This window comes from Mustelus asterias (genome assembly GCF_964213995.1).
Source record: "Mustelus asterias chromosome 26 unlocalized genomic scaffold, sMusAst1.hap1.1 SUPER_26_unloc_13, whole genome shotgun sequence".
Taxonomy (NCBI): domain Eukaryota; kingdom Metazoa; phylum Chordata; class Chondrichthyes; order Carcharhiniformes; family Triakidae; genus Mustelus; species Mustelus asterias.
The window spans coordinates 225060-238905 of NW_027590080.1; the positions used below are offsets into that span (position 1 = coordinate 225060).

Genomic DNA, 13846 nt, shown 5'->3' on the forward strand with positions numbered 1-13846 from the left:
TTCCCCCCGTCCACTAGCAGCGCAGTGAGCTGAGAGACGCAAGCGAAGACCGTGTAGCGGGCTTCCCGCTGGGTGCCACGGCCTCCGTGTGTCACTGGCCAGATTTTTGGCGCAGTCAGCTTTGTGCCAGAAATCGGTGTGGAGCTGTATAAATTATACTGATGACCATTTGCATAGCGGGCCTGGGACTGAAGTCTTTGGGGCCGGAAGCATCTCCCCCCAGTCCCCCTCCAGGCCAGTGGGGGGTAGAGAGGTCATGGCTGGCCCAGACATGTCTGCGAGACCAGTGATCAGGGCGTGTGGGGGAGGGGTGGGGGGTCGCACGGTCAGTAATGTGTGTGGGGTCGCGGGGCTGGACAGCAATCGGGAGGCTGGCAGTGTGGATTACTGCGCCAGCCCCAGTCTCTGCTCTGACAAAGCAGCGTCTGCACAGTGACCCGCTCAGTGCTCTGCCACCGGCCTCTCCGGCTGGAATAGGCTCCGCCCTGGGTTTTGAAGGAGATTCACGCGAGTGCATTGTGCGCAGAGTGTGGGAGATTTGAAAATCCCACCAAAATAAACCCCAGCGGGAATTCCTCCAGTTTTTACGCGAATTCGGCACTTGGAATTTTTCCCAGCTTTTTAAACAGTGTTGTCTTTTAAAATCTCTGCCCATTTTCCCAAGTCTCTCTGTTTTTGGGCTCCCTTTCAAATTGCAGCACAAATTATCATGAAGGATTTCAGTTGGAAGTGAAGCTGGGAGCTGCAATTGAAAAAATGGAGAGCAGCGGGTGGATAGATTCTTCATTTGTATTTTGGGAAAGGGGAAGCTGGTGATTGCGGATTCAGACAAGGTGATGGTTGTTAAGACTGTCCACGCTCCATTGTAAGATCTTTCTCTTTTCTGTTCCAGCCATTCTTAATTGGCTAAATGTGTGAACTTGACTGCCGCTTTGACCCTGACTACTTCTCCATGGACATTAATATCTTCTTTTCCTGTCTGCCAGGCAGTGAACTGAAAGTGTTAATTTGTATATTACTGCCTTGGTCCCCAGTTGGCAAATGTCTGGCTTTTAATTTAAACACATCAGAAATAGTGTCAGTTGTAGACTGCATGGCCCCTTGCCCCTGCTCTGCATTGAATATAATCGTGGCTGCTCTTCTGCCCCAACTCCACTTTCCCAGCTGCTCCTCATGTCCCTTCACTCGATAAGAGATCAGAAATCTCAGTCCTGAATATTTTCAGTGCTGGATCATCCACCTTCTCTGGGGCAGAGAATTCCAAAGATTCACAACCCTCTGAGTGAAAACATTTCTCCTCACCCCAATTCTAAACAATCCACGGCTTATCCTGAGATTTTGCACTGCTGTTTCCGATTTCCGAACGAGTGGAAAATAATTACTTAGTGTCTACATTGCCCAGCCCTTTCAGATACTTGTATGTTTCAGTGCAATCACCGCTTATTCCTCTCAACTCAGAGTATAAGCCAAAATTATTTGGTTTGTCATCCAGGAGAACTATCTCATCCAGCATTTCATATCCCTTTGAGGCCTCATTTCTCTTTAGCTCTGTGTCTTCTTCCAGACCTAGAATTTTCAACCTCCTGTTCACATAGGTCCATGGTTTTTCCCCTCTGAGATCTCAGCATTCCTCCACGTTTGGCCTCCTGTGTATCTCCACTCCCTTTGATCTGCAGCTCTGAAATTCCTTCCCTGAACTCTTTGCTTTTATCTCTTTTACCTGGAGATGGTAATCACTTTTTCATCCAACTTCCCTCATAACGTCCCACAGAGAAAATACTCAGAACTGAAGTGGATGGCCTCACACTGCTTATTCATAGATTTCCAGTTTTTTTTAATGTTGTAGCTTTACCAACTCACTGAGTCTCTGTGTTCCTGATTTCTAGGAATTAAATAGGGTCAAATTCTGATTCAATTACAGCTAGTAGGTCAGGAAACTTAAAGTATGAGCTAAAATACAAGTTCAGATGAAGGGTCATCCTGACTCAAAACTTTGGCTCGATTCTCTTTTCATTTGGAGGCCCACACTGTCTGTAATTTACACACAGTAAAACAACAACCTGAGTTGTTGTCTTGTCCTGCAGGAGAACCAGTGGGACTCGCCCAACAGAGATGGAGAGTTGGAAGCAATATTAGAGTGCACACTGCTCTCACCTGTCTTACTGTTATCAATCTGACATTAAATTTGATATTTAACCTCGTGGATCCGATCCAGAATCCTCAGCATATTGGATCAGGTTATAAATCAGTAATTTCCAAATCTGTGTATTTAAAATCACTCGATAGCAAATCTTTTGTTCAGTGATTTTGGTTGAACCCAGAATAAAACTATCAGTAAGTTTAGGGGCCTGATTCTATAACTGGCACAGGATGGAACATCGAACCATAGAACCATAGAAAATTACAGCTCAGAAACAAGCCTTTTGGCCCTTCTTGTCTGTGCCGAACCATTTTATGCCTAGTCCCACTGACCTGCACTTGGACCATATCCCTCCACACCTCTCTCATCCATGAAACCGTCCAAGTTTTTCTTAAATATTAAAAATGACCCCGCATTAACCACTTTATCCGGCAGCTCATTCCACACTCCCACCACTCTGCGTGAAGAAGCCCCCCCTAATATTCCCTTTAAACTTTTCTCCTTTCACCCTTAACCCATGCCCTCTGGTTTTTTTCTCCCCTAGCCTCAGCCGAAAAAGCCTGCTTGCATTCACTCTATCTATATTCATCAAAATCTTATACACCTCTATCAAATCTCCCCTCAATCTTCTACGCTCCAGGGAATAAAGTCCCAACCTATTCAATCTCTCTCTGTAACTCAGCTTCTCAAGTCCCGGCAACATCCTTGTGAACCTTCTCTGCACTCTTTCAATCTTATTTACATCCTTCCTGTAACTAGGTGACCAAAACTGTACACAATACTCCAAATTTGGCCTCACCAATGCCTTATATAACCTTACCATAACACTCCAACTTTTATACTCGATACTCCGGCCAATGTACCAAAGGCACTCTTTACGACCCTATTCACCTGTGACATCACTTTTAGGGAATTCTGTACCTGTATTCCCAGATCCCTCTGTTCAACTGCACTCTTCAGAGCCCTACCATTTACCCTGTACGTTCTTCTTTGGTTTGTCCTTCCAAAGTGCAAGATCTCACACTTGTCTGCGTTAAATTCCATTTGCCATTTTTCAGCCTATTTTTCTAGTTGGTCCAAATCCCTCTGCAAGCTTTGAAAACCTTCCTCACTGTCCACTACACCTCCAATCTTTGTATCATCAGCAAACTTGCTGATCCAATTTACCACATTATCATCCAGATCATTGATATAGATGACAAACAACAATGGACCCAACACCGATCCCTGCGGCACACCACTAGTCACAGGCCTCCACTCAGAGAAGCAATCCTCCACAACCACTCTCTGGCTTCTTCCATTGAGCCAGTGTCTAATCCAATTTACTACCTCCCCATGTATACCTAGCGACTGAACCTTCCTAACTAACCTCCCATGAGGGACCTTGTCAAAGGCCTTGCTGAAATCCAGGTAGACAACATCCACTGCCCTCCCTTCATCCACTTTCCTGGTAACCTCCTCGAAAAACTCTAATAGATTGGTCAAACATGACCTACCACGCACAAAGCCATGTTGACTCTCCCTAATAGGTCCCTGTCTATCCAAATATTTGTAGATCCTATCCCTTATCACACCTTCCAATAACTTGCCCACCACCGACGTCAAACTTACTGGCCTATAATTTCCCGGATTTCTTTTGGAACCTTTTTTAAACAACGGAACAACATGAGCCACCCTCCAATCATCCGGCAGCTCCCCCATTTTAAATATGTTTGCCAGGGCCCCTGCAAGTTCAACACTAGCTTCCCTCAAGGTCCGTGGGAATACCCTGTCCGGTCCTGGGGATTTATCCACTCTGATTTGCCTCAAGACAGCGAGCACCTCCTCCCCTTTAATCTGTAAAGGTTCCATGGCCTCCCTACCAGTTTGCCCTATTTCCGTAGACTCCATGCCCGTTTCCTCAGTAAATACGGATGCAAAAAAATCATTTAGTATCTCCCCCATCTCTTTTGGTTCCAGTCCACCACTCTGGTCTTCAAGAGGACCAATTTTATCCCTCACTATCCTTTTGCTCCTAACATACCTATAGAAGCTCTTTGGATTTTCCTTCACTCTGTCTGCCAAAGCAACCTCATGTCTTCTTTTAGCAAACATTGAAAAAGTGTTTTTGCTAAACTATGGTTTCTAAAGGTTGCCCTTTGAAACTGATTATCCAATCATTCTCGGAATAAAAATGTTGCACCATCTGAAATAAACAATCCGAGTTCAACTGATTAAAAGGGAGGTGCAAATCCTCCAGAAGTTTCACACTTCATTATTCAACCAACATTTAAATACAGTAACAGGATGAAATTATTCTGCCCCTTGAGCCTATTCCTCTATTTAATTAAATGTTGCCTAATCTGCATCTTAACTCCATTTACCCTGAGTAGATGTCATCCTCGATAAGGACAGTTGACGATGACCTGCCATTGATTCACTTCACTTGTCATCCTGAGTTAATGAAATTCTGAGCATCTTCTTGAATAACTCCATTGGGTCAGAATCCACCGTGTTTGGTGTCTCAGTTGCTGGTTTACAATAATAAATGTAACTGGAGTGTTAGTGCTCACTGCCCAGCAGCTGCAGCCATTGTTGCTCAGAGATCATTCAGTTTGGAAGTTAAATGGTTAATCTCCATGTAGAGAAACAGCCCTTCTCTCAGCTCATTGACCAGGAACTGGCTCCTGGGTTCTGGGGTGAAACCACAAATATCAGGAAATCAATGTTTGCTCAAAATTCCGAAGTCCCAGTTGGAATTTGTTTCTTATCATTTGACTGATTTACTGAACATCTCTGGAACAAGAAGAGTTAAAGTAAAATTTCAAATGAAACTTGTTGACAGTTGAATTAGCCGCAGGTTGTCAAACTGGTTGAATTTGATGCCTGGAATAGGGCCGCTCCCTTCTCTGCAGTAAGTGGGGAATGTTTAAATTGAATTCCATGCTGAGGATGGGCAGCAGCTTTCACACAGAGGGTAAAGCTGTGAGCCTCACTGAAAAGGGAGACAATCACATTTCCAATTTGTTTCATTTCAGCAAGTTGCAAGAAATTTCTATCTCATTGATGCAGAGGATCAGGGATAGAAATTACACAGACTACACAGAAATGAAGAGACAGGGATTTTTTGCAGACAGAAGATAAGATTAATGTAACTTCTTACATTTAATGCCTTGACCAGTATTCTGTACATGCAGCTTGTCCTGGATTCCAACATATCTCTGTTTCTTTGGTCTCTCTTTTCCGAATCCATCCATTTATTGTGTATTTCATCGGCTTATTCGCCTTTTCTAAATGCGTTACCTCACACTACTCTGGATTAATTTTATTTGACACTTTTCTGCCCAGCTGTTCAGTCCACAGACATCTTCCTTCATTCTAAAGCTTTCTGTCTCACTGTTAACGACTCAACCAATTTTCATATAACTTGCAAACTTCTTAATCATGACTCTTATATTTAAGTCACTGTAGCAGGATCATTTGCAACCTCAGGAAGGTTTTTCTTCTGCAATTCACTCCAGCCCCAATTAAGTCTCCCATGTGGGGTTTATGAGGCCTGGCCAATGGTGATGGAACCAGTAAATGTTTGATCGCAATATTGGAAGGGCTGGAACCCCGAGGTACAATGGCTGCTTATGGGTGGAGCACTCTTCAGGAAGAGGACTTGTGTTTAGTTTACAGGAAGTCAGGAAACTTCTCCACGCCTTTCGCTCGGATTATTGCTCGTTGAATTTGGAAATGGGAGGCTCTGACGAAGAACTACAGAGGAATGTTCAGAACTGTGAAGAGTGGAGAAATAAGCAGAGGACCTTCCTTGTGCCAATCACTGCTATATTTAAGACTGAATGATTGATATTTACCACAAACAGCAAGGCGCCGAGTACGGAGTCCTCACTGGATAGTCATTCAATTACAAAAAATATCCATCCACCATTACAATTTGATTCTAGCCACTGAGCCAGTTTTGGATCCAAATGACCACTTTCTTTCCCTTGGATCCAATGGCTTTTACTTTTCTGACCAGTCGTCAGAAAAACCTCACTAAAACCCACGTAGACTGCATCAAACAAGTGTCTCTCTCATCTGAAAAAAATTCAGTGAGGTTAGTCAGACATCACCTGTCTTTTACCAATTGATGCCTTTCCAAAGGATCATTTATAATAACTGTCGGAAGGTCTTTGAATAATTTGTCCACCAAGATCAAACTGACTGACCTGTAATTACCCCTTGCTGCTTTTTAAATAACTGTACAACATTAGCAGTTCTCCAATCTGACAACATCACGCTGTAGCCAAAGAGCACTGGAAAGTGATGGTTAAAGCTTCTTTTTATTCCCTTCCTCATCTTGGCAGCCTGGGATACATTTCATCCAAGTCTTTCAAAGATGGTAAATATCTCAACACTTCATCCCTCACTAAGTTTAACACATTCAATATTTCACAACCCCCATCTTTAACTGAGAGGTCTGCTTCGCTCCCCTGTTTTGTGAAAACAGACACACAGATCATTAAGAACCATGTGCATTTCGTCTCTCTCCATCCACAAGTTACCATTTTGTTTTTTAATCCTTGGTATTCTTGTCTGAATTATCTGTTTGCATTTTTTGTCTTTATAAAATATATTTTGTCTTACCTTTTTTACTGCCCCCTTATTGTTTCCTGCCCTCTCTTTGCGTTTCCAAGTTCCTTTTTAATTCCAGCTCTGTAATCGCAGACTGACACATTCCCAGGTTCAGGATAACGTACTGGGGCCACAGTAAAATCTGGGGCAGCTCCCACAAAGTGAGACCCCTCAGCGAGAGAATGAAAACTCAAAATAAACCCTCAGGCTACATGTTTGACATATGTTCACGCTAAATGTTAACTGTGATTGTGAATGGAGTGAATAACATACAGAATTGGGAGAAACTTATTTGTTTTGCACTTTGTGTGCTGTCAGCTTTGAGTAGTCTTGTAATATACTTTTGTAACCTTCACGTGTAGAGTATATTGTTGGACAAATGCATTTTGATGGTTCTTTGCCCCCTAACCTCAATTCATGTCAGTTAATTTTGGGACAGTTGAAATCCACTTTGATCGCTGCCATTTTGTTTCTGCACTTGGAAAGGCCAGGCCTATTCGGGAAAGTCAGCATGTGCCTGTGTGGGGCAGGTTATGTCTTACTAACTTGATTGTTTTTTTTGAGGGGTGATGAAGGTGATCGATGAGGGTAGAGTAGTGGATGTAGTCTACATGGACTTTAGTAAGGCTTTCGACAAGGCCCCTCATGTTAGGCTCATCCAAAAGATTTACAAGCATGGGATCCACGGTGACTTGGCCACTTGGATTCCGAATTGACTTGCCCAAAGAAGTCAGAGAGTTGTGGTAGAAGGGTGTTTTTCAGGCTGGAGGTCCGTGACTAGTTATGTTCCACAGGGATCCGCACTGGGACCTATTGCTTTGGGATATATATAAATGACTTGGATGATAACATGGATGGGTCAGTAAATTTGCAGACAACTCTAGATATGTGGAGTTGTGGACAGTATAGAAAGTTGTCAAAGGATACAGCGGGATATAAATCAGTTGCAGATATTTGCAGAGAGGTAGCAGATGGAGTTTAATCCGGGCAAGTGTGAAGTGTTGCACTTTGGAAGGTCAAATGTTAAGGGTAAGTATACAGTCAATGGCAGGACCCTGGATAGCATTGATGGACAGAGGGATCTTGGGGTTCAAGTCCATAGCTCCCTGAAAGTGGCTACACAAGTAGATATGGTGGGAAAGAAAGTGTACGGCATGCTTGCCTTTATTGGTCGGGGCATTGAGTTTAAGAGTTAGGATGTCATGTTGCAGCTTTATAAAACTTTGGTTCGGCTGCACTTCGGGTATTGTATTCAATCCTGGTTGCCACGTTGCAGGAGGGGTGTGGAGGCTTTGGGGAGGGTGCAGAAGAGGTTTACCAGAATGCTGCCTAGATTCGGGGATATGAGCTATCAGGAGAGGATGGACAAACTGGGGTTCTTTTCTCTGCAGTAGCAGAGGCTGAGGGGAGACCTGAAAGGAATCTCTAAAATGATCATTTACAAGAAGATTTTCTACCGAGAGTTACTACTAAGAGGCATGCACTTAACGTGAGAGGGGGAATGTTCAACAGAGATGTGAGAGGCATATTTTTTACTCAGAGTGGGAGGTGTCTGGAACGTGTTGGCAGGGGTGTCAGTGTAGGTGTCTGGACCGCGGTGCCAGGAGTGGTGGTGGTAGGTGTCTGGAACGCATTGCCAGGAGTGGTGGTGGTAGGTGTCTGGAACGCATTGCCAGGGGTGGTGGTGGTAGGTGTCTGGGTCACGTTGCCAGGGGTGGTGGTGGTAGGTGTCTGGATCACGTTGCCAGGGGTGGTGGTGGTAGGTGTCTGGGTCACGTTGCCAGGGGTGGTGGTGGTAGGTGTCTGGGTCACGTTGCCAGGGGTGGTGGTGGTAGGTGTCTGGGTCACGTTGCCAGGGGTGGTGGTGGTTGGTGTCTGTAACGCGTTGCCAGGGGTGGTGGTGGTTGGTGTCTGGATCACGTTGCCAGGGGTGGTGGTGGTAGGTGTCTGGGTCACGTTGCCAGGGGTGGTGGTGGTTGGTGTCTGTAACGCGTTGCCAGGGGTGGTGGTGGTAGGTGTCTGGATCACGTTGCCAGGGGTGGTGGTGGTAGGTGTCTGGGTCACGTTGCCAGGGGTGGTGGTGGTTGGTGTCTGTAACGCGTTGCCAGGGGTAATACGATAGGGGAATTTAATAGGCTTTTAGAGAAGCACATGAATATGCAAAGAAGAGAGTTATACGGACCAGGGGCAGGCAGAAGGGATTAGTTTAATTTGGCGTCATGTTCAGCACAAAATCGTGGGCTGAAGGGCCGTTTCCTGTGCTGTGTTCTATGGATAGAAACATAGAAGATAGGAGCAGGAGGAGGCCATTTAGCCCTTTGAGCTGCTCCGCCATTCACTACGATCATGGCTGATCGTCCAACTCAATCGCCTCATCCTGCTTTCTCCCCATAACCTTTGATCCCATTTGCCCCAAATGCAATATCCAGCCGCCTCTTGAATACATTCTTCTCAGCAATTTCACTACATATTTGCTCTTTGACTTCCTTTTGACTGTCTGGGGTCGATGTTATACTCCCAGAACTGTCAGTGTCCCTTTCTTCTTCTTCAGTTCAATCCATATGACCTCATTTGATGATACCTTTACGAATGAAAATATTATACATTGATGTTAATATTAGTAGAAGAGTGGTAACTACTTTCACCTCCTACAGTGTTCATTGGTCAACTGCTAACACAATGAGAAATTTGGTAACTATATTCAAATTAGAGCTTCAACCAGGCACTCATCTCATGGAGAGTGTCACTGTCCAGAGAAATCATATCCACTTATAATGTATAAGTGCAGAGATATATAATTCATACATTACCAGAGCTTAATATCAAAACTCCATCAAATCAAACACATCAAACATAAATGTTAACATAGTACAACCCTGCCAGACTGTTAGAAACCAAGTGAAGGATTATTTAATTCACCATTGATCACCAAACTCCACATTTCCCTTGATAATATTCTCTGCCATGGCAATTAATCTGGTTTCATCCTGCACTGGGAGTAAATCTTTGACCAATGGGATTTCCCAGTGTGGAGTCTCAGTGAACAGGATCCCACCTGTAACCAGGTTGTGGAGACCAGTGGGACTCTCTGGATTTCACTGGGCAGCTGTCTGTGTCACACCGGCTGTGGAGAGTTAATGATAACTCTTGGGAAATGCCTGATCCCAGAGCTAACAGATGTTGTATGATGGAGAGGTGGATTTATTCACTGGTTCGGCTAAAGGCAACACTTCAGTCAAATTGATCTTAATCGTTCTTATCTCCAGATGAATGTGGATCCAGATTCACAACAATATTTGACTATTGTGACATACCAAGGGCTATTCAGATATACACGACTTCCATTTGGCATCACGTCTGCACCTGTGTGGTTCCAATGTCATGATGTGGAGATGCCGGCGTTGGACTGGGGTAAACACAGTAAGAAGTTTAACAACACCAGGTTAAAGTCCAACAGGTTTATTTGGTAGCAAAAGCCACACAAGCTTTCGAGGCTCTGAGCCCCTTCTTCAGGTGAGTGGGAATTCTGTTCACAAACAGAACTTATAAGACACAGACTCAATTTACATGAATAATGGTTGGAATGCGAATACTTACAACTAATCCAGTCTTTAAGAAACAAAACAATGGGAGTGGAGAGAGCATCAAGACAGGCTAAAAAGATGTGTATTGTCTCCAGACAAGACAGCCAGTGAAACTCTGCAGGTCCACGCAACTGTGGGAGTTACAAATAGTGTGACATAAATTCTGATTCTAGGATCGCATGATAAAGACTCAGGAGGAAAAAAGCAGAAATATTTATGTGAAATAGTGTGACATAAACCCAATATCCCGGTTGAGGCCGTCCTTGTGTGTGCGGAACCTGGCTATCAGTTTCTGCTCCGCGACTCTGCGCTGTCGTGTGTCGCGAAGGCCGCCTTGGAGAACGCTTACCCGAATATCAGAGGCCGAATGCCCGTGACCGCTGAAGTGCTCCCCAACAGGAAGAGAACAGTCTTGCCTGGTGATTGTCGAGCGGTGTTCATTCATCCGTTGTCGCAGCGTCTGCATAGTTTCCCCAATGTACCATGCCTCGGGACATCCTTTCTTGCAGCGTATCAGGTAGACAACGTTGGCCGAGTTGCAAGAGTATGTACCGTGTACCTGGTGGATGGTGTTCTCACGTGAGATGATGGCATCTGTGTCGATGATCCGGCACGTCTTGCAGAGGTTGCTGTGGCAGGGTTGTGTGGTGTCTTGGTCACTGTTCTCCTGAAGGCTGGGTAGTTTGCTGCGGACAATGGTCTGTTTGAGGTTGTGCGGTTGTTTGAAGGCAAGAAGTGGGGGTGTGGGGATGGCCTTGGCGAGATGTTCGTCTTCATCAATGACATGTTGAAGGCTCCGGAGGAGATGCCGTAGCTTCTCCGCTCCGGGGAAATACTGGACAACGAAGGGTACTCTGTCCACTGTGTCCCGTGTTTGTCTTCTGAGGAGGTCGGTGCGGTTTTTCGCTGTGGCGCGTTGGAACTGTTGATCAATGAGTCTAGCGCCATATCCTGTTCTTATGAGGGCATCTTTCAGCGTCTGGAGGTGTCTGTTGCAATCCTCCTCATCCGAGCAGATCCTGTGTATACGGAGGGCTTGTCCGTAGGGGATGGCTTCTTTAACGTGTTTAGGGTGGAAGCTGGAGAAGTGGAGCATCGTGAGGTTATCCGTGGGCTTGCGGTACAGTGAGGTGCTGAGGTGACCGTCCTTAATGGAGATGCGCGTGTCCAAGAATGCAACCGATTCCGGAGAGTAGTCTATGGTGAGCCTGATGGTGGGATGGAACTTGTTGATGTCATCATAGAGTTGTTTCAGTGATTGTTCACCATGAGTCCAAAGGAAGAAAATGTCATCGATGTATCTAGTGTATAGCACCGGTTGAAGGTCCCGTGCGGTGAAGAAGTCTTGTTCGAACCTGTGCATGAAGATGTTGGCATATTGAGGTGCAAATTTGGTCCCCATGGCTGTTCCGTGTGTCTGGATGAAGAACTGGTTGTTGAAGGTGAAGATATTGTGGTCCAGGATGAAGCGGATGAGATGTAAAATTGCATCTGGAAACTGGCAGTTGTTGGCGCTGAGCACTGAGGCCGTTGCAGCAATGCCATCGTCATGGGGGATGCTGGTGTAGAGTGCTGAGACATCCATTGTGACGAGGAGCGCTCCTGGTTCAACTGCTCCATGTGTGCCGAGTTTCTGTAGGAAGTCCGTCGTGTCGCGACAAAAGCTGGGGGTTCTTTGTACAATGGGTTTCAGGATGCCCTCGACATAGCCGGAGAGGTTCTCGCACAGGGTCCCATTGCCCGATACGATGGGACGGCCGGGTGTGTTTGCCTTGTGTATCTTCGGGAGGCAGTAGAGATCTCCAACGCGGGGAGTACGTGGGATGAGAGCACGGAGGGTGTTCTGAAGGTCCGGATCAAAGGTCTTGATCAGAGTGTTGAGTTGACGGGTGTGTTCTTTGGTCGGATCTGCAGGTAACTGTCTGTAGTGTTCCTCGTTGTTGAGTTGTCGGTACACTTCTTTGCAGTAATCCGTTCTGTTCAGTATGACGATGGCCCCTCCTTTGTCTGCTGGTTTGATGACAAACTGTGGGAGTTAGCACGTTCTCCCCGTGATTGCGTGGGTTTTCTCCGGGTACTCCGGTTTCCTCCCACATGTCCAAAAAGGTGCATACCAACCGATTGATAACATGAAATTGTCATTTATTCCGACCCCTTTAATTTGGTTTAATTTGGCACATTTGCAATAGTCTAAATTCCACCCCCAGTTATGGTGGAGCATCGTGCACATCCTTCAGGAGAACAGTGACCAAGACACCACACAACCCTGCCACAGCAACCTCTGCAAGACGTGCCGGATCATCGACACAGATGCCATCATCTCACGTGAGAACACCATCCACCAGGTACACGGTACATACTCTTGCAACTCGGCCAACGTTGTCTACCTGATACGCTGCAAGAAAGGATGTCCCGAGGCATGGTACATTGGGGAAACTATGCAGACGCTGCGACAACGGATGAATGAACACCGCTCGACAATCACCAGGCAAGACTGTTCTCTTCCTGTTGGGGAGCACTTCAGCGGTCACGGGCATTCGGCCTCTGATATTCGGGTAAGCGTTCTCCAAGGCGGCCTTCGCGACACACGACAGCGCAGAGTCGCGGAGCAGAAACTGATAGCCAGGTTCCGCACACACAAGGACGGCCTCAACCGGGATATTGGGTTTATGTCACACTATTTCACATAAATATTTCTGCTTTTTTCCTCCTGAGTCTTTATCATGCGATCCTAGAATCAGAATTTATGTCACACTATTTGTAACTCCCACAGTTGCGTGGACCTGCAGAGTTTCACTGGCTGTCTTGTCTGGAGACAATACACATCTTTTTAGCCTGTCTTGATGCTCTCTCCACTCCCATTGTTTTGTTTCTTAAAGACTGGATTAGTTGTAAGTATTCGCATTCCAACCATTATTCATGTAAATTGAGTCTGTGTCTTATAAGTTCTGTTTGTGAACAGAATTCCCACTCACCTGAAGAAGGGGCTCAGAGCCTCGAAAGCTTGTGTGGCTTTTGCTACCAAATAAACCTGTTGGACTTTAACCTGGTGTTGTTAAACTTCTTACTGGTTCCAATGTGCCATGGATCAAATTCTAAGCGGATTAGAAAGAGTCCAGTGTTTCATAGGTGATATCTAAGTTACTGGACAGAATGAGGAAGAACATCTCCACAACCTGGATGTCACACTCCAGAGACTAGAAGATCATGGATTAAGAGTACGGAAAGATAAATACGGAAGATTTCCAATCTTCTATAGATGCAAAGAGACTGCACAAATTGCCTTCAAAAGTCAAAGCCATTTCTGAGGCACCTGCACCTCAACATCAATCATCTTAGTTCTCCTTTGGGCTCATTAAAGTATTATTCATGAAAGGTTTGTCACTAATCTAGCGACTATTCTTAAACATTTACACAACTTTTTGTGTCATAACAGGAAATGGAAATGGGTGGATGTGTGTGAGAAAGCCTTCGTACGAGCTAAAGAGGTACTAGTAAAGTCAGAAGTCCTGACACACTTTAA

At 45.3% G+C, this 13846-nt stretch overlaps 1 protein-coding gene across 4 annotated transcripts in view; it reads left to right on the forward strand.

Moving 5' to 3' along the window:
• Positions 1-13846, forward strand: part of LOC144482098 (NACHT, LRR and PYD domains-containing protein 3-like) — an 82632-nt gene that overhangs the window by 15389 nt on the left and 53397 nt on the right. The gene's annotated exons all lie outside the window — the stretch shown is intronic.